At 28.2% G+C, this 22,130-nt stretch overlaps 1 protein-coding gene across 1 annotated transcript in view; it reads left to right on the top strand.

Moving 5' to 3' along the window:
* Window positions 1-22,130, top strand: part of LOC142223685 (uncharacterized) — a 530,354-nt gene that overhangs the window by 405,893 nt on the left and 102,331 nt on the right. The window lies entirely within an intron of this gene.

Below are 22,130 nucleotides of genomic sequence, written 5' to 3'. Positions count from 1 at the left end.
GGTGACATTTCTGAGAGTTTCAAAGCTTCTCTAAGTGGTTTCACTGCAATGTGGAAAACCGTTCCGACTCGGCTATAAAAAGGAGGTCCCTTGTCATTGAGCTTAACATGGAATCGGGCAGCTCTCAGTGATAAGAGAGAAGTTCACCAATGTTGTATCACAATGGACTGAATAGTCTAAGTGAGCCTGATACATATGGTCAAAAATAAAATTATAAGGGGAAATTTTTCAAAAACGGTTGATACGTACATAGGAGAGCTATATCTTAATCTGAACCGATTTGGATGATATTTTGCAGGTTTGGTTAATATTACAGGAGATTGCTTTGTGATAAATTTGGGTAACATCGGTTAATAAATGAGGCCACTTTGTTCAAAATAAAGTTATTGGGGGAAATTTTTCAAAATCGGAGGATACAATTATATGGGAGCTATATCTAAATCGCAACCGATTTTGTTGATATTTTGCAGGTTTCGTTGGTACCACAGAATGGTACCTTGTGTTAAATTTCAGTAAGATCGGTTCATAAGGCTATTTTGAGCAATATTTCGGAAAATTGGGCGATACATATATATGAGAGCTATATCTAAATCTGGAGCCATTTCCATGATTTTTATACCCTTCACCACTACTGCGGTACAGGGTATAATAAGTTTGTGCATTTGTATGTAACGCCAAGAAGGAAAAGTCTGAGACCCATCGTTTAGTATACCGATCGTCTTAGAATTAAATTCTGAGTCGATTTAGCGATGTCAGTCTGCCTGCCTGTCTGTCCGTCCGTATGTCTGTCTGTTCATGTATTTTTGTGCGCAAAGTACAGGTCGCAGTTTAAGTCCGATCGTCCTCAAATTTGGCATAGGATCGTTTTTTGGTACGCAGACAATCGCTATTGATTTTGGAAAAAATCGGTTCATATCTAGATATAGCTGCCATATATATTTATCCCCGATCTGGTCATAATTGGCGTGTTTATCAAGCAATGTTCTTCAAATTCAGTACATCCGAATATTTTATGAGTCTCGAAAAACTTGCAAAATATCAGCTAAATCGGCTCAGATTTAGATATAGCTCCCATATATATCTTTCGTCCGATTTAGACTCATATGGCAACAGAGGCCAAAGTTTACTACCGATTTTCGTGAAATTTTGCATAAGGAGTAGAATTGACATTCTACCAATGCTTGGTGAACTGGATTGAAATCGGTTCAGATTTAGATATAGCTCCCATATATATCTCTCGTCCGATTTAGACTCATATGACCACAGCGGCCAAAGTTTACTACCGATTTACGTGAAATTTTGCATAAAGAGTAGTATTGAGATTCTACCAATGCTTGGTAAATTTGATAGAAATCGGTTCATATTTAGATATAGCTCCCATATATATCTTTCTTCCGATTTGCACTTATATGGCCACAAAAGCCGGAGTTTTGCCGTGATTTAGTTCAAATTTTGCACAAGGAGTACGTTTAATAGTATCGGTAAGTGTACCAAATTTGGTTGAAATCAGTTCAAATTTAGATGTAGCTCCCATATATATCTTTCGTCCGATTTAAACTTATATGGCCTCAAAAGCCAGAGTTTTGCCGTGATTTGGTTCAAATTTGACCTTGTATGACCACAGAGGCCAAAGTTTACTACCGATTTACGTGAAATTTTGCATAAAGAGTAGAATTGAGATTCTACCAATGCTTGGTAAATTTGATAGAAATCGGTTCATATTTAGATATAGCTCCCATATATATCTTTCGTCCGATTTGCACTTATATGGCCTCAAAAGCCGGAGTTTTATCGTGATTTAGTTCAAATTTTGCACAAGGAGTACGTTTAAAAGTATCGGTAAGTGTGTTAAATTTGGTTGAAATCGGTTCAGATTTAGATATAGTTCCCATATATATCTGTCGCCCGATTTATACTCAAATGACCACGGGAGCCAAAGTTAAACTCCCATTTACGTGAAATTTTGCAGAGATAGCAGAATTATTATTCTAACTATGCATGTCAAATTTAGTCGAAATCGGTTTAGATTATATATAGCTCCCATTATATGTACACCACAGTTGGGAAAATATGGTAGACTATTTCAATTTTTAGACCCATTTTCAATGGGATTTTCCTCCAATTGACTGCATAGTTTCCACGAAGAATATATTTAATATGATATTTAATTGTGTGAACTTTGATTTAATTTGGTTCAGAATTAGATAAAGCCACCATATATTCAATCTTCCGGACTTTCCACAGACCGGTTGAGTTTTAAATAAGGCTCCAAGTCGACCGACTTGACCAAATAATATATCACAACCCACAATTGACCACATATCTTGGCAAGATCTAACCAATATCCTTGTAAAATCGTCACTGCTGAGTAGCAAAAATTGTAAATGTTACTCAAATTGTCCTATATCTCGAATACATAAGTATCGACTGATAAATCGCAAATGCTATTTTGTACAATTGCATCAAAATTTCTTTCGTTTCATATTTCCCATATTTTTTATTAACATTGTGTTTCATTCCAGGGCGTTAGCCGATTTCAATTTTAATTCTAGAGATTTTGTAGAAGTACAAAAAATTGTCTCCATTATAAGTATTTGTATCTGGAAATGCAAAACTTTATATAGCTCCCAGCAAATTTGAAGTAGTTGAGATGGTAACACAAATGTTAGTCTACATGGTGGTGAAGGGTATAATATAGTCAGCCCCGCCCGACTTTAGACTTTACTTACTTGTTGGTACATATAGTTGGTACTATAGAACATTCGATTTGGCCAAATTTGAGTAAGATCGATCGATAAATAAGGGTTTTATGGCCAAATTTGGCAAAATCGGGCGATACATATATATGTGAGCTATATCTAAATCTGAAGCGATTTCGATGATTTTTTGCACATTTAGTTAGTACTATAGAACATTAGATTTGGCCAAATTTGAGTTGATTAATAAGGGTTTTATGGCCCAATTTGGCAAAAATCGGACGATATATATATATGAGAGCTATATCTAAATCTCAAGCGATTTCGATGAAATTTTGAAGACTTAAAGGGTGATGAAAAATATTATTTTGTGCCCAATTTGACGACGATCGGTGAGTAATAAAGCGCAACGTGATCCCATTTGTCGAAATCGGGCGATACATATATATGGGCAGTTTTGCCAGTATTGGGGATTTTTCCCCAAATCGGGGATATTTTTTCGTGGATGGGGACAAAATTTTTGAGTTGGGGACTTGGGGATTTGGTGGGGAATTTCCACAAATTTGGGGATTTTTTTGGGGAATTTTCGATATTTGTTCAGTATACGAGTAATTATCACAATAAGAACTATGGTTTATATGAAATTCTTTACATGCTTAAAAAAAAAAGGCTTAAAGAGATTCTCAAAAAAATAAAAAAAACTTTCCTTCTCTTTATTCCACGGAATTTATTTGGGTGGCCCAAGAGCTTCTTTACAATTTACTCTTTTTCCTAAGAAATTTTTTACTATTGTGAAATTATTTCGTAAGGACTCATATGCATACATCACTGATTTTGAACATGTATCCCATATCCCGCACATACAGAGTAGAGTTCATATCGGGACAGCAACGCATTTTGATCGATAAGTCAATTTTATTTCTTGACTATATGTTGACCGAACTCCCATTTTTATTTCTCGAGCGAGGATTTGCATAAGATGACTCGATGACTCTTTATACCAATAATTAACTTTGATGGGGGCTGGTATCGGGTGATATTTTGAGCACCCGTCTCCTGGTTTTGTGTTTTGAAATCTTCATTCAATTGCACATTTTTATTTTATTTAAAATGTTTTTTATACCCACCACCATAGGATGGGGGGTATATTAACTTTGTCATTCCGTTTGTAACACATCGAAATATTGCTCTAAGACCCCATAAAGTATATATATTCTGGGTCGTGGTGAAATTCTGAGTCGATCTGAGCATGTCCGTCCGTCCGTCTGTTGAAATCACGCTAACTTCCGAACGAAACAAGCTATCGACTTGAAACTTGGCACAAGTAGTTGTTATTGATGTAGGTCGGATGGTATTGCAAATGGGCCATATCGGTCTACTTTTACGTTTAGCCCCCATATAAACGGACCCTAAATTTGGCTTGCGAGGCCTCTAAGAGAAGCAAATTTCAGCCGATCCGGCTGAAATTTGGTACATGGTGTTAGTATATTGTCTCTAACAACCATTCAACAATTGGTCCACATCGGTCCATAATTATATATAGCCCCCCATATAAACCGATCCCCCGATTTGGCTTGCGGAGCCTCTAAGAGAAACAATTTTCATCCGATCCGGCTGAAATTTGGTACATGGTGTTAGTATATGGTCTCAACAACCATGCAAAAATTGGTCCATATCGGTCCATAATTATATATAGCCCCCCATATAAACCGATCCCCCGATTTGGCTTGCGGAGCCTCTAAGAGAAGCAAATTTCATCCGATCCGGCTGAAATTTGGTACATGGTGTTAGTATATGGTCTCTAACAACCATGCCCAAATTGGTCCATAATTATATATAGCCCCCATATAAACCTATCACCAGATTTGACCTCCGGAGCCTCTTGGAAGACCAAAATTCATCTGATTTAGTTGAAATTTGGTACGTGATGTTAATATATGGCCTCAAAACCCCATGCAAAAATTGGTCGATATCGGTCCATAATTATATATAGGACCCATATAAACCGATCCCCAGATTTGACCTCCAGAGCACCTTGGAAGAGCAAAATTCTTCCCATTCGGTTGAAATTTGGTACGTGATGGTAGTATATGATATTTAAGTATTGAGTCTTTCGTAGAAGTTTCTACGCAATCCATGGTGGAGGGTACATAAGATTCGGCCTGGCCGAACTTACGGCCGCATATACTTGTTTTTTTTTTTTTATTTTGTACGGATTTTCTACTGCAGAGTCTATTCGTTTACTTTTTTTTTGGGGAATTTTAAATTAAATTGGGGATTTTTGGTGATAAAAGCGATCCATTTTGGGGACAAGAGCTCGGAAAATACTGGCAACACTGTATATGGGAGCTATATCTAAATCTGAAGCGATTCGATTATCTTGTATTAAATTTGAGTATGATCGGTTAATAAATAAGGCTATTATGACCAAATTTTAGAAAATCGGGCAATGTATATACATGGGAGCTATATCTAAATCTGAACCGATTTCGATAATTTTTTGCACATATTGTTAGTACTATAGAAGATTAAAATAAGCCAAGTTTGAGTAAGATCATTTGACAAATAAGGGTTTTATGACGAAATTGGGGAAAATCGGGCGATACATATATATGAGTGCTATATATAAATCTGAACCGATTTCGATGAAATTTTGCAGATTTGAAGGGTGATGAAAAAGTTTACTTTTTGCCAAATTTGACGGCGATCGGTTGTTAAGAAAAGTGCAACGTGACCCAATTTGTCGAAATCGGCCGATACTTAAATATGGGAGCTATATCTAAATCTGAACCGATTTCTTCCAAATTCAATAGCATTCGTCCTTGTGCCCACAAAACACTCTGTAACAAATTTCCTCAAAATCGGTTAATAATTGCGACCGGAATGCTGCGAACAACAAATACATGGACAGACGGACGGACGGACAGACACCTAGAGCTAGATCGACTCAGGAAGTGATTCTGAGTTGATCGGTATATAATTTATGGGGTCTAAAACCAATGTTTCCGGTAGGCACATTTTTTGCCATATCAAAGTTATTATTTCCTGACCACTATGTGGTTTAGGGTATAAAAAATTGCACATCGGAAAAAGAGTCGCATACTCAAAAAAACCTAGCACAAAAAAGTAGCATAATGATAAAAAAAAATCGCATACATTTGTGAAGTATTTTTATTACAAAAAATCTTCTATAATTCAACACAAAAACAATAAAGGAACACTCCCTTTAACATAAGGAGATATTTTAGCAACTTATTGTATCATAAAATCCAGTAAAACGTAAACTTGCAATAAATAAAAAATTGATTTTTTTCTCCTTCCTAAAAGTAGCAGAAATGTACGAGAACGCCATCAAGTGCCAATTTACTATCAGCCAATTAAAAGCATTTAAATCAATTAAAAAACAAAAATATTCCTAATTGACTCTGCGAAATATATTGCACCTATTATTTGTTTATGGCTAACTCTTGCAACATTTTACTGGGGAAAAAATCCTAGCAAAAACTTGCAACTTATCTATTCCTCAAATTTCAAATTTGATCTCACTCTGGCTCTCTTTTGCTGGCTTTTTGGAGTAAACGAAAGACTCCAGTAAAAATTTGTGATAATTATCAAAAATTAGTGGGTACTCGAACGGAGCTAGTGGTTGAAATGATATGCAACAAAACAACGACTTAACAAACCAGAACACCGTGTAGGGTAGGTATCGTAGGTTAGGTGTCCATTGTGATACTATACGTGACTTACATCTCTCTTAGTTATGAGTGCTTCTATGTTTAGCTCAATGACAACTTGTCATTGAAAAGTGAACTCTCTTTTATAGCCGAGTTCTGGCGTCTCACATTGTGGTGGAGACGATTTGAAACATTCAGCATCCACCGTAGAAACACATTTTGCTCTTTGGTCGAAACTAGGTTTGAATCCATGACCCTTTGTATACAAGGCGGGCCATTACGGTGGCTTCGCGTAAGGCGCACGGCGATGAATTCCCACTTATAAAAATTGCTTAAAATTTAAGCACTTCCCTTTTGTGCCACTTTAGTCGCATGCGTGCGACTAAAGTCGCACATTTTACATATTTTAAAAAAGTCGCACAAAAAGTCGCATGACGTCAAAAAGGTTGCAAAATGCGACTAAAGTCGCACAACGGTAACACTGATTACAGATTTAAGGAATTTAAATTTCATTATTTTTCAACGACACAAAAAACCAGTGAGTAATGTAGAAAGTCGGACGGGGCCGACTATATCATACCCTAAACCACCCCTACTGAATTAGTAAACACAAGCAATTGTGGGGTATCATTGGTATAGGTTTTGTAGAACATAAAGGGGGGTACATGTTTATGGGTGTCTTGTCACAATCTGAGCAGAAATGTCTAATATTGGGAGCTATGGTTTATTTTGCACCAAAAGAGTTAGTATGCCACTAATATTGAGTCCATTATTAAAAAAGAGGAAATCAATTAGTTGTGGGGTAATAAATCCAAATTTCTGCAAATAGGGCAATAGATTAATGTAAGAGCTACATGTAAGTCTAAATAGGATCAGCTAGTACATCACAATTTGAAATTTGAGTAACATTGGTTAATAAATAAGAGTACTATGGCCAAATTTGGGAAAATCGAGCAATGCATATATATGGAAGCTATATCTAAATCTGAACCAATTTGCATAATATTTTGCTGGTTTGATTAATACCACAAAAGGTTACCTTGTGCAAGATTTGAGTAAGATCAGTTACGAAATGAGGCCTGTATGGTCAAACATAAGGTTATTAGGGGCGAATTTTTCAAAATCGGATGATACATATATGGGAGCTATATCTACATCTGAACCGATTTCGATGAAATTTTGCACATATAGTTAGTACTATAGAGGACTGGATCTAGCCAACTTTTAGTAAGATCGGTTAATAAATAAGGGTTCTATGGCCAAATTTGGGAAATCGGGCTATACATATATATGGGAGCTATATCTAAATCTGAACCGATTTCGATGATTTTGTGCACATACAGTTAGTGCTATAGAAGACTATATTTAGCCAAATTTGAGTAAGATCGGTTGATAAGTAAGGGTTTTATGGCCAACTTTAGAAAAATCGGGCGGTACATATATATGGGAGCTATAGCTAAATCTGAACTGATTTCGATGATTTTTTGCACATATAGTTAGTGCTATAGAAGACTACATTTAGCCAAATTTGAGTAAGATCGGTTGATAAATAAGGGTTTTATGGCCAAATTTAGAAAAATCGGGCGATACATATATATGAGAGCTATATCTAAATCTGAACCGATTTGGATGAAATTTTGCAGACTTGAAGGGCGATGGAAACGATTACCTTTTGCCAAATTTGGTGACGATCCGTTTGAAAAAAGCGCAACGTGACCCCATTTGTCGAAATCGGGCGATACATATATATGGGAGCTATATCTAAATTTGATCCGATTTCTTCCAAATTCAATAGCGTTCGTCTTTGTACCTAAAAAACTCCCTGTACCAAATTTCATCAAAATCGGTTAATAATTGCGACCGGAATCCTGTGAACAACAAATACATGGACAGACGGACAGACGGACGGACGGACACCAAGCGCTAGATCGACTCAGGAGGTGATTCTGAGTCGATCGGTATATATTTTATGGGGTCTAACATCAATATTTCTGGTAGGCACATTTTTTGGCCGATCAAACTTATTATACCCTGACCACTATGTGGTTTAGGGGATAAAAATGCATACATATGTAAGTCCCACACGAATGTTAGTCAAAATACTCGGAAATAAACAAGGAAATGTTTCTACAATAACTGCCATAATTTCATGTACTTTACCTCTATTTGGCCCTATTATGTCTATGTATTACTACTATGAAATTTTCAACTCAACTTTCAACTTTTCTGCCACATCAACAACTTTACTTCTCACTAGCTCACATACATGCCCGCACACACACACACACACATATATATATATATATATATAAACAACAAGTGCAACTATGTTTTCTAAAAAAAAAAAAAAAAAACAAAAATTCTTTCTTTGCCATTACACATCAACATAAACTTTTCCTCTTTCATTAATATCTCAAATTCGCTCATACATGAAACAAACAGAAAATGAAAAAAAAAAATGGAAGAAAAAAATTCAAAGGAAAAAAAATCTAGAAAAAATAAACCCCTCAAAAACTGCCATTCATTTTTCAACTACTCTTAAGATTTATATACGAATCCTTGAACTCTCAACATCTGTGAGGAATATTAGCTAAAACCCCTTTCAAAAAACATTTGTTTTGCAAAAAAACAAAAATCTTAATCAAATCAGACATCACAATCAAACAATAACATTGTTAGGAGTAAAATATTCAGTGACACTTAAAAAGGGGGAAACACTTATTCTCACTGTTTCTATTCCAATATACTTACATATATACATAGAAATGCTTATCCCAGTATTCTCACCCTCCCTCTAAGAAGAATAACAAACAAAGAACTAAAAACTAAGACTTTCGCAAACATAAAAAAACAAGCAAAGAATCCTACAAAATACCACAGCATATTGCAATGAAGAAAAAAAAAAACTAAAAAAAAAGAAAATTTTTTTGGTACACAACAAAAAAATTCACTGCATACAATTGGGCGCTTTAACTTTACAAGTCCGAAATAGCCGCCTTAAATGTTTCACTATGTAAGTGCTTCGTATAACGTTCAAATGCGTTGTAAATTTAAATGTTAAATTAAAATTAACAAAAAAAGTTCTAAGTGGAAATTATATTTTTTTGTTTTCATTGTCATTTAAGACAAAATTTATTTGGGATTATTAAGGGAGGTTTTGAAAAATATAATTTCTGCTTAAACTAATAGAAAAATAATTAATCCAATTTCTCTACGAAGGTAAGAATTAACACATTGTATATAGACATCAATACTTTTTAAAGATAGGCAATTTCAATATTTGCCATTTATCTCTGCTAATGCAATTGTTCGAATAAATTGGGAGACATATTTTTCAAAATGTCATTATCAAAATTATCAACTATTATTAACATGTATCATATGTTCGTTCATTTTTTTGATCATGCCATGAATTTTAAAGAAATCCTGCTAAAAGCATGTTATAATACTTTAGTAAAAAATATTTTTAAAAATCATCCTAAAAGCATGCAATATTTTTTTTTACTAAAAACAAAAATTTTTAAGAAATCCTCCTAAAACCATGCAATATTTTTTTTTACAAAAAATAAGAATAATAAATTAATGATTTTTCAAGCTCGAGGTCTTTTTTTGAATATTTCATTTATTTTTCCCAATATTTCGCGATTGCCATATTGAATTGCTTCCTCAGCGGGCCTACAATAGATTTAATACTGTTATATATATAATATGTAATTTCTAAAAATCTATTGTAGACCCCCTGAAGAAGCGATTCAATATGGCAAACACGAAATATTGGTAAAAATAAATAAAATATTCAAAAATTAAAATACTCAAAAAAATGACTCTTGACCATGTTCCTTAATCTATATCTGTCCATAAAGCTCGAAAAATAATTGTATAATTAGATTAATTTATTATTATAACATAAAAACAGTCGAAGAAAACCAAAGAAAATAGTAAAAACCAAAATCTTTAAGAAATCCTCCTAAAAGCATGCAACAATTTTTTTTTGCTAGAAATAAAATTTATATGATATTTTAGAACCAGAAATTTTGTATTAATTGTCTTTTAATTATATCTTTTTGGTAATCTAGTCTGCTTTTTCTAAATAATTTTATATAAAAAAGCAATATCTGTAATAAATTTTTAAATGTAATTTTTTTTTGTTTTTTTTTTGTTTAATCTTTCTAAATAAAAAACATGAGCCATACTTAGTCAAGGAAGCTCTCTACAATTATCTAGAATAATAATCTGTTTTAATGTTTCGACAGAGCATATAATGGCGCGAGCTACATATGAGTTCCATTTGCAGTATAGAAAAACTATGGAGGCCATCACAAAGGCTTCGATAATTCGCTTATAGCTTATATTCCCGAAATATAGTTCAGAGTGAAATCTGCGACGATTTGGAATGTCTGAAAAACCACATGAGTCAGTATATAGAAAATCCACAACTGTGACCTAATTTTTAAAACTAACCCTTAAATATGCACTGTATCTTTTAAGATACAATCAGAAAAAATTCTTACTTCTTAAAATTATGATCAAATTCTACGAAATTAAAATCTTTGTTTTTTTTATAGTTGATACTAAATTTATAGTAAATATAATGTTAGTTCAAAGATATAAAAAAACATTGACAACTGAGGCCATCAGCTAAAACTTTGTATTTCAAACAATATAATAAAGATTTAAAAAATATGATTTTCTGGAATATAATTTTATATAAAAAAGCAATATCTGTAATAAATTTTTAAATGTAAATTTTTTGTTTTGTTTTGTTTTGTTTTTTTTTTTTTTAATCTATTGTAATACTTTCTAAATAAAAAACTTGAGCCATACTTAGTCAAGGAAGCTCTCTACAATTATCTAGAATAATAATCTGTTTTAATGTTTTGACAGAGCATATATTTGGAATGTCTGAAAAACCACATGAGTCAGTATATAGAAAATCCACAACTGTGACCTAATTTTTAAAATTAACCCTTAAATATGCACTGTATCTTTTAAGATACAACCAGAAAAAATTCTTACTTCTTAAAATTATGATCAAATTCTACGAAATTAAAATCTTTGTATTTATTTATAGTTGATACTAAATTTATAGTAAATATAATGTTAGTATAAAGATATAAAAAAGCATTGACAACTGAGGCCATCAGCTAAAATTTGTATTTCAAAGAACATAATAAAGATTTAAATAATATGATTTTCTGGAATATCTTCAGTAATCCAAAGTAATCTAAATCCAAAGTTGAGAATCAAATTTTGCCCAAAAATACAAAAACCTGAAAGTTTAAAATAAATAATATTTACCATAGATAAAAGTAATGTTGGTAAAAAGCTATGTGGTATTTAAAATATCTCTATTCTCTACTAAAATCGAATTGTTTATTTTTGTAAAGAAAAAATTTGTATCTTTTAAAATACAACCACTAATTTTGCAACAAATATCATAAACAAAAAAATTGGAAAAAGTGTGCTATGCTTTTTACCATTTTGCATATTATATATTTTGCATTTAAGGGTTAATAAAATGTACGTCCAGTTAAGAAAATAGCTGATACAATTTTGCTCCACACAAGGTTTATTTGATTGAACTCACAAAAAATTTAAAAAAAAAATTAAATGGCATTTTAAGCCCCTATTGTTCTGTAATTAAAATAAAATAGAAATTATACTTAGTTTTATCAATGGTGCAAAAAACACAATTTTTTAATTCGATCATAACAAATCGAAAACTCAAGTTATCTCCATTCGTCGGAAATCATTCTGAAGAAATATTGTTTATTTAACAGAGATTATTTTCATTGCATACTTTCAGGGGATACATTTGTTTCCTTTGAAACTAGAGATACTAACACCTAACTTTAATATGCTTTCCTTAGTTTCATTCCTTCAACAATATTTCAAACAATATTTCAAATTTAAATGAAATAAAAACCATAATTTAAAGTGTGTACTTTATGAACGGCTTAAATATAACTTTTTGAAATATGCATAGTAAGAGTTCGAATCCATAAAGTTAGTCACCTCAGCCTGCGGAAATATTTTCGAACATCTTATATAAGTTTAGGATGTCAAAGCCAAGTCATTTTTAGATCCCATTTTTAATGCTATACTTTAAAGTGTAGCCAGCGGACACACGAACCGCCTGAAAGTATGCAAAAATCTCAATAAAAATTTTCTACAGTTGGCAAACAGTATTTCTCTTCCGGTTTGTAAATTTCAAAGACTATCTTTTATTGCAATCAAATTTTGAACACTACAAAAATTATGCAATAAAATGTTTGATTTTAATCGCATTTGAAAGAATGTTTTTTTTTCTAAAATCTATTTTATTTGGATATAATTCGTTCGTATTTCTTAATGATAATTTCCTTTGAAAAATGCCACATTTTAATGCGAATAACTTTATTTTGGTCAATTAATAAATTATTCAACGATAATTCTGTATACCAACCACGTTTGTCACAGTTGGTAGAATTCTACCAAAAATGGAATTTTTTTTACTGTTTGTTAAATTAGTAGGATCCTTTGTGTTTTGGTAGATTTTGTAGAAAATTCCTCTCCAATAAGAGGCTATTCAAATTTCGATACAAATATTTGACCAAATTTCCTATGTAAATAAAATGTTGAGAATAGTTTCAATATAAATACAATTTTAGCTAAATTTTCTACAGAAATAAAATTTAGACAAAATTTTCCATAGAAATAAAGTTTTGACAAAATTTTCTGTAGAAATACAATTTTGACAACTTTTTCTATAGAAATAAAATTTTGACAAAATTTTCTACAGAAATAACATTTTTTTTACAATTTTTTCTATAAAAATAAAATTTTGAGAAAATTTTCTATAAAAATAAATGGGGACAAATTTTCCTCTATAAATAAAATTTAGTAAAATTTTCTATAGAAATACAATTTTGACAAGATTTTCTATAGAAATAAAACTTGGATAAAATTTTCTATAGAAATAAACTTTTGACAAAGTTTTCTATAGAAATAATATTAAAAAAAAAATCTATAGAAATGAAATCTTGATAAAATTTTCTATAGAAACTAAAGATATAGAAATAAAATTTTGACAAAGTTTTCTTTAAAAATAAAATTGTGCCAAAATTTTTATAGAAATAAAATTTTGAGAAAATTTTTTATAGAAATAGAATTTTGACAAAATTTTTAATAGAAATAAAATTTTTACAAAATGTTCTATAGAAATAAAGTTTTGACAAACTTTTCTGTAGAAATAAAATTTTGACCAAATTTTCTATAGAAATAAAATTTAAACAAAATTTTCCACAGAAATAAAATGTCGACAAAACTTTCTATAGAAATAAAATTTTGACAAAATTTTCTATAGAAATAAACTTTAGCCAAATTTTGTATGCAAATATTATAAAAATTTAATAAATTTTTTATAGACATCAAATTGTGAACAAACTTTTCCATAGAAATAAAATTTTGACCAAATTTTCTATAGAAATAAAATTTTGACAAAATTTTCTATTCATATAAAAATTTTATACAATTTTTTATAGAAAAAAATTTGACAAAATTTTCTATAGGAACAAAATCTAGACAAAATTTTCTAAAGAAATAAAATTTTGACAAAATTTCCTATAGAAATAAAATTTTGGCCAAAAATTTTCAATAGAAATAAAATTTTGACAAAATTTTCTATAGAAATAAACTTTAGACAAAATTTTCTATGGATATAAAAATTTAATAAATTTTTTATAGACATCAAATTGTGAACAATCTTTTCCATAGAAATAAAATTTTGACCAAATTTTCTATAGAAATAAAATTTTGACCAAATTTTCTATAGAAATAAAATTTTGACAAAATTTTCTATTCATATAAAAATTTTATACAATTTTTTATAGAAAAAAAAAATAATGACAAAATTTTCTATAGGAACAAAATCTAGACAAAATTTTCTAAAGAAATAAAATTTTGACAAAATTTCCTATAGAAATAAAATTTTGGCCAACAATTTTCAATAGAAATAAAATTTTGACAAAGTTTTCTATAGAAATAAAATTTTGACAAAATTTTCCACAGAAATAAAATTTTAACTAAATTTTCTATAGAAATAAAATTTTGACCAAAATGGTCAATAGAAATAAATTTTAACCAAAATTTTCTATAGAAATAAAATTTTGTGAAAATTTTGTATGGATATAAAAATTTAATCAAATTTTTATAGAAATAAAATCTTGACGAAAATTTTCTATAGAAATAAAATCTTGACCAAAATTTTCTATAGAAATAAAATCTTGACAAAATTTTCTGTGGAAATAAAGTTTTGACAAAATTTTCTATAGGAACAAAATCTAGACAAAATTTTCTATAGAAATAAAATGTTGACCAAAATTTTCTATAGAAATAAAATTTTGACCAAAATTTTCTACAGAAATAAAATCTTGACAAAATTTTCTATAGAAATAAAGTTTTGACAAAATTTTCTATAGAAATAAAATTTTGACAAAATTTACTATAGAAATAAAATTTTGACAAAATTTACTATAGAAATAAAATTTTGACAAAATTTTCTATAGAAATAAAATGTAAACAAAATTTTCCACAGCAATAAAAAGTCGACAAAATTTTCTTTCGAAATAAAATTTTGACACATTTTTCTATGGAAATTTTTTTATAGACATAAAATTGTGAACAAGCTTTTCCATAGAAATAAAATTTTGTTTACATTTTCTATAGAAATAAAATTTTGTCAACATTTTCTATAAAAAAAAAATTGACAAAATTTTCTATAGGAATAAAATTTTGACAAAATTTTCTATGGATATAAAAATTTAATCAAATTTTTATAGTTTTTATAATCAATTTTTTTTTGACAAAATTTTCTATAGGAACATAATCTAGACAAAATTTTCTATAGAAATAAAATTTTTACCAAAATTTTCTATAGAAATAAAATTTTGACAAATTTTCTATAGAAATAAAATTTTTACCAAAATTTTCTATAGAAATAAAATTTTGACAAAATTTTCTATAGAAATAAAACTATGACAGAGTGTTGACAACATTTTTTATAGAAAAAATTGACAAAATTTTCTATACAAATAAAATTTTGACAAAATTTTGTATTGAATTAAAATTTTGACCAAAATTTTCTGTAGAAATAAAACTTGGACAATATTTTTGACAACATTTTCTATAGTAATAAAATGTTAAGAACATTTGCAATAAAAACAAAATTTAAAGAAAATTTTCTATAGAAATAAATTGGGACAAATTTTCCTCTATAAATAAGATTTTGTAAAATTTTCTATAGAAATAAAATTTTGACAAAATTTTCTATAGAAATAAAACTTGGACAATATTTTCTTTAGAAATAAAATTTTGACAAAGTTTTCTATAGAAATAAAAGTTGGACAAAATTTTCTAAAGAAATAATATTTTTAAAAATATTTCTATAGAAATAAAATTTTGTTAAAATTTTCTATAGAAATAAAATTTTGTTAAAATTTTTTATGGAAATAAAACTTTGACAAAATTTTCTATAGAAATAAAATTTAACCAAAATTTTCCACAGAAATAAAATGTTGAAACAACTTTCCACAGAAATAAAATTTTCTCACAATTTTGTAAAGAAATAAAATTTTGACAAAATTTTCTATAGACATAAAATTTAAACAAAATTTTCCACAGAAATAAAATGTTTACAACATTTTCTATAGAAATAAAATTTTGACAAAATTTTCTACGGATAAAAAAATTTAATCAAATTTTTTATAAACATAAAATTGTGAACAAAATTTTCTATGAAAATAAAATTTTGACAAAATTTTCTATAGAAATAAAATTTTGACAAAATTTTCTATAAAAATAAAATTTTGACAAATTTTTCTATTGAAATAAAATTTTGACAAAATTTTATATAAATTCAATATCTTCCAAAATTAATACGTTGTCGTGTTACTTCATACAAAGTCAATTGTGATAAAATTTTGTCAATTGAATTTTGACAAAATTTTCTATAGGAACCAAATCTAGACAAAATTTTCTATAGAAATAAAATTTTGACCAAAATTTTTAATGGAAATAAAATTTTGACAAAATGTTCTATAGAAATAAAATTTTGACAAAATTTTCTATAAAAATAAAATGTTGACAATATTTTCTATAGAAATAAAATATTGACAAAATATTCTATTGAAATAAAATTTAAACAAAAATTTCCACAGTAATAAAATGTCGACAAAATTTTCGTTAGAAATAAAATTTTGACACAATTTTCTATGGATATAAAAACTTAATGCATTTTTTTATAGACATAAAAGTGTGAACAAACTTTTCCATAGAAATAAAATTTTGTCAACACTTTCTATAGAAATAAAATGTTGTCAACATTTTCTATAGAAAAAAAAATTGACAAAATTTTCTATAGAAATAAAATTTTGACAAAATTTTCTACGGATATAAAAATTTAATCAAATTTTCTATAGAAATAAAACTTGGACAAAATTTTCTATAGAAATAAAACTTGGACAAAATTTTCTATAGAAATAAACTTTTGACAAAGTTTTCTATAGAAATAAAATTTTGTTAAAATTTTCTATAGAAATAAAATTTTGTTAAAATTTTTTATGGAAATAAAACTTTGACAAAATTTTCTATAGAAATAAAATTTAACCAAAATTTTCCACAGAAATAAAATGTTGACAAAACTTTCCACAGAAATAAAATTTTCTCACAATTTTGTATAGAAATAAAATTTTGACAAAATTTTCTATAGACATAAAATTTAAACAAAATTTTCCACAGAAATAAAATGTTTACAACATTTTCTATAGAAATAAAATTTTGACAAAATTTTCTACGTATAAAAAAATTTAATCAAATTTTTTATAAACATAAAATTGTGAGCAAAATTTTCCATAAAAATAAAATTTTAACAAAATTTTACTATGAAAATAAAATTTTTACAAAATTTTACTATGAAAATAAAATTTTTACAAAATTTTCTGTAGAAATAAAATTTTGACAAAATTTTCTATAAAAATAAAATTTTGACAAAATTTTCTATAGAAATAAAATTTTGACAAAATTTTCTATTGAAATAAAATTTTGACAAAATTTTCTATAAATTCAATATCTTCCAAAATTAATACGTTGTCGTGTTACTTCATAAAAAGTCAATTGTTAGTAAGTTACCTTCCTTTATATAGAATTAGTAAATTTCCCTTGTTGGTACAAGCTGAAATCGTTAAAAAATATTAAAATTCGACATACGAGTATTTACAATTCAAGGGAGATTTGTGTGCGAACAAAAAATTGTCGCTAATAAGAGGGATCATTCTTTCATTCAAAAACAAAAACTTTTTTATATCAACCACAAAATTTGATCAAAAACTTCGAAATAAGGATTTTTTTAATTTAGTAGATTGTGGTAAACATTTTTTCAAATTTTGGTAGAGTAGCAACTGTTATTCACACGATCTCGTTTACCACCTAAAAGTATGCAAATATTTCTGTGAATATTTCTTAAATCTAGCAAACAGAAATACTCCCCTGAACTATGAATTTCTAGGTCAATTTTCGGATGCAGTGAAAGAAAATTTTTTTCTCTGTATAATATGAATATAATTTGGAAAAATAAATTCTCATTTCACAAAACAACAGCGAGAGGATGAATTTTCTATTTCTATGAGACATTTATTTATGTTACCATTTATTTCATCATAACGAATAGTTTAATTTATATTAATATTTTGCAAGATGCTCATTTATGTGTGCCCATTATTAATTTGAATAGAGATTTATATGGGGGTATGTGGTTCCATTTCACTATGCCTTTTTGAAATGTGAAAAGCTCTTCAATGAAAATAAACACAGAAAAAAAATATGATTTCTTTTCATGAGTTTGAGATCAAGATTTGTACGAAAGATTTCATGAATGCCAATCTTTAATACATGAAAAAATCAGATAAACAAAAATAATTTATGAAAGTTCAAAAGAGGTCACATTTCGAATTTTCATAACGATGTAGAAATATTTTTTTTTTTTAATTTTTGGAAAAAAAAAACTTTATGGTGTTTGGGTGAACTTGGAATTGAACCCATGATCTTTTCTATGCAAGGTGGATATGCTAACAATTCGACCATGGTAACTTTTATTTTCTAAGATTTTGTAAAATATTTTTTTTTTGCGTGTATAACCATAACCAACGATTTCTGTAGCAAATACCATCACAACTAATCTTCTTTAGTTTTGGAGAAAATTTGCATATGTATTCAATTTGCCAAATATAAATACGAACTGCATTTCAAAGCATCATTAACTAATGAAAATAGAAAGTTTTGGACAAATAATACCATTTGAATGTATGCTATTTGAATAAATTTGGATTTTATTGCATAGAGATTGCAGTCAATTCATGCGCTTCGTATACACAATTAACCAAATTAAAAATACAAACATTGAAAAGAAAAAAAAACAAAAACATTTCGAATATTTTGTGAATCTTTTTTCTACTGCTTTATAGTCTCTTGCCGCATCTGGCCCACATAAAATATTTTAGAAATAAACATATTTACATTGCTTTTAGTTTTACCTAAAAGTATGCAACGCAAACAGTTTCCAGTAAAGTAAGAATTTTAGCAATTTTTAACACAAAAGAAAATTTACTAGAAAACTTAATGAAATTACTAAATGATAAAACTAAGGCAAAGGATATTTTGCAAAATAAAAATTAACATTCAAATGTTTGTAATAAATGAGTCCTATGTGTAATAGTAATAAATATTTGCAATTTCTCCCCTACAAAATATGATAGCAATAAAAATAGGCTTGCTTTCTTTTAGCACTGGATATGCTAAACCGTGTCTCACTAAAAGAAAACAAAGTACTCGTTTATCCAGGACATGTCCAACAAATTTGCAACACTGGCATCAACAATTTAAAAATAATCACAGAAAACAATTGCAATCATTCATTTTTAATATATGACGTGCTGAAATAGTAATAAATATTTTCTAATATGATTATTCAAGTGTCAAAAATTTCCGCTTTTTTATTTCATGTTATTCGAAAAAGTAATCACAAAAAATTGCTATTGAGAAAACCTCACTTTAAAAAAATTAAATCTGGCAACATCGGCGCGATTGATATTATTGAAATATTCTGGATAGCTCATACAAATGTTACATCGAGTACTAAAAGAAAACCAACCAAATATTTACATTGCTTTTAGTTTTGCCTAAAAGTATACTACACAAACCGTTTCCAGTAAAGACAGAATTTTACAGATATTTAATATAAAGGAAAATTTTATAAAAAAAACATAATGAAATCTTTTAAATAAACACACTAAAGCAAGGAATATTGTTAAAAGGGGAAAATAAAAAAATATATATTTTCAAATGTTTGTAAGTTGAACGGATTTGTTTAGTAAGCCAGTCGTATACCCAATAAACTAAATTAAATTCACAAACATTGCAAATAAAAAAAAAATGAATATTTTGTGAGTCCTAAAAGCAACTGACTTTGCAGTTTCTAGTCCAAAAAAAAAAAAATAAATAATAATAATAATAATAATAATAATAATAATAATAATAATAATAATAATAATAATAATAATAATAATAATAATAATAATAATAATAATAATAATAATAATAATAATAATAATAATAATAATAATAATAATAATAATAATAATAATAATAATAATAATAATAATAATAATAATAATAATAATAATAATAATAATAATAATAATAATAATAATAATAATAATAATAATAATAATAATAATAATAATAATAATAATAATAATAATAATAATAATAATAATAATAATAATAATAATAATAATAATAATAATAATAATAATAATAATAATAATAATAATAATAATAATAATAATAATAATAATAATAATAATAATAATAATAATAATAATAATAATAATAATAATAATAATAATAATAATAATAATAATAATAATAATAATAATAATAATAATAATAATAATAATAATAATAATAATAATAATAATAATAATAATAATAATAATAATAATAATAATAATAATAATAATAATAATAATAATAATAATAATAATAATAATAATAATAATAATAATAATAATAATAATAATAATAATAATAATAATAATAATAATAATAATAATAATAATAATAATAATAATAATAATAATAATAATAATAATAATAATAATAATAATAATAATAATAATAATAATAATAATAATAATAATAATAATAATAATAATAATAATAATAATAATAATAATAATAATAATAATAATAATAATAATAATAATAATAATAATAATAATAATAATAATAATAATAATAATAATAATAATAATAATAATAATAATAATAATAATAATAATAATAATAATAATAATAATAATAATAATAATAATAATAATAATAATAATAATAATAATAATAATAATAATAATAATAATAATAATAATAATAATAATAATAATAATAATAATAATAATAATAATAATAATAATAATAATAATAATAATAATAATAATAATAATAATAATAATAATAATAATTTTTTTTTTTTTTTTTTTTTTTTTGCGGGTGAGGATGGGAAAATGCTTTATGCACCTGACACTGCGTCCATATGTCGTGTGCCGGACTCCGTCACAGTTGACAATACCTGCTAAAAACCCATCCTACCTCACCCCGGGGTGTACTTTCCACCTCGGAACCGCTTTCGCATTACTTCGAGGTGGACCCCGTGGTGGATCATGTCCATCTCTTCTTAGTCTGCGTCCAGACTCCCGCTTTCGTTTACCGCATCGCTAGATCCATGTCGGCCTTCTTCTTGCGAAGAACGTATTCCGCATATCTGCTTACAGCCTCCCAGTGTCTCTCATCTAGTAACATTTTGTTAACTATATTTCGGGGGGAGATACAACCGACCTCACTCTCCAATTCCCTGCGTCGTTCTGTCCATCTGGTACATTTGAAGAAGGTGTGTTCTGCGTCATCGACAATCTCCTCTTCCTCGTATATGCACGTATTCGTACTGCATTTCCCCATGTGGTTCAAATATTTACGAAAATAGCCGTGGCCGGATAACATCTGGGTTATGTAGTAGTTCACTTCGCCGTGTTTTCTGTCTCGCCATATTCGGATATCTGTTATGAGCCGATGTGTCCACCTGCCTCTGCTTTCGTTTCTCCAGCGTTCTTGCCATTTCTCTATCGTTTCTTGCTTGATGTCTTCTGTCGGGCTTGTGGCGTCCTGTTGGTTGGCAAGAAAAATCTTCCTCCGCTCAGTTGCCAGAAGATCTATTGGAACCATCCCCGCTATCACTAGTACGGCTTCTCCCGATACTGTGCGGTACGCTGATGTAACCCTCAGGGCTGCTGTTCTCTGCACTGAAAGAAGTTTATTGGCTCGGATCTGTTGTTGTAGTGTCAGCGCCCAGATTTCAGATCCATATAGGAGTATGCTGTTTATTGTCTCCATGAGTACTTTCCTTCTACTTGGAAGCGGTCCTCCAATATTTGCCATAAGTCGGCTCAATCGTGCCGTTATCGTGGCCGCCTTTGTCGTCGCATACTCTATCTGTTTGAAGTACGTTAGTTTCGTGTCTAATCTTAGCCCCAAGTACTTCAATGATGGTCTTGTACTTATAATTGCGTCGTCTATATTCAACTCTATTTCTGGTGGCAGATGTCGCCTTGTCAGCAGTAATAATTCCGTCTTTTGCATGGCTAACTGTAGCCCATGTGAGTCTAGCCAGGTT

The sequence above is a fragment of the Haematobia irritans genome, chromosome 2 (genome assembly GCF_050003625.1).
Source record: "Haematobia irritans isolate KBUSLIRL chromosome 2, ASM5000362v1, whole genome shotgun sequence".
NCBI lineage: Eukaryota > Metazoa > Arthropoda > Insecta > Diptera > Muscidae > Haematobia > Haematobia irritans.
The sequence above is the reverse complement of the archived record's forward strand: the minus strand, read 5'-3'. Positions and strand labels throughout refer to the sequence as shown.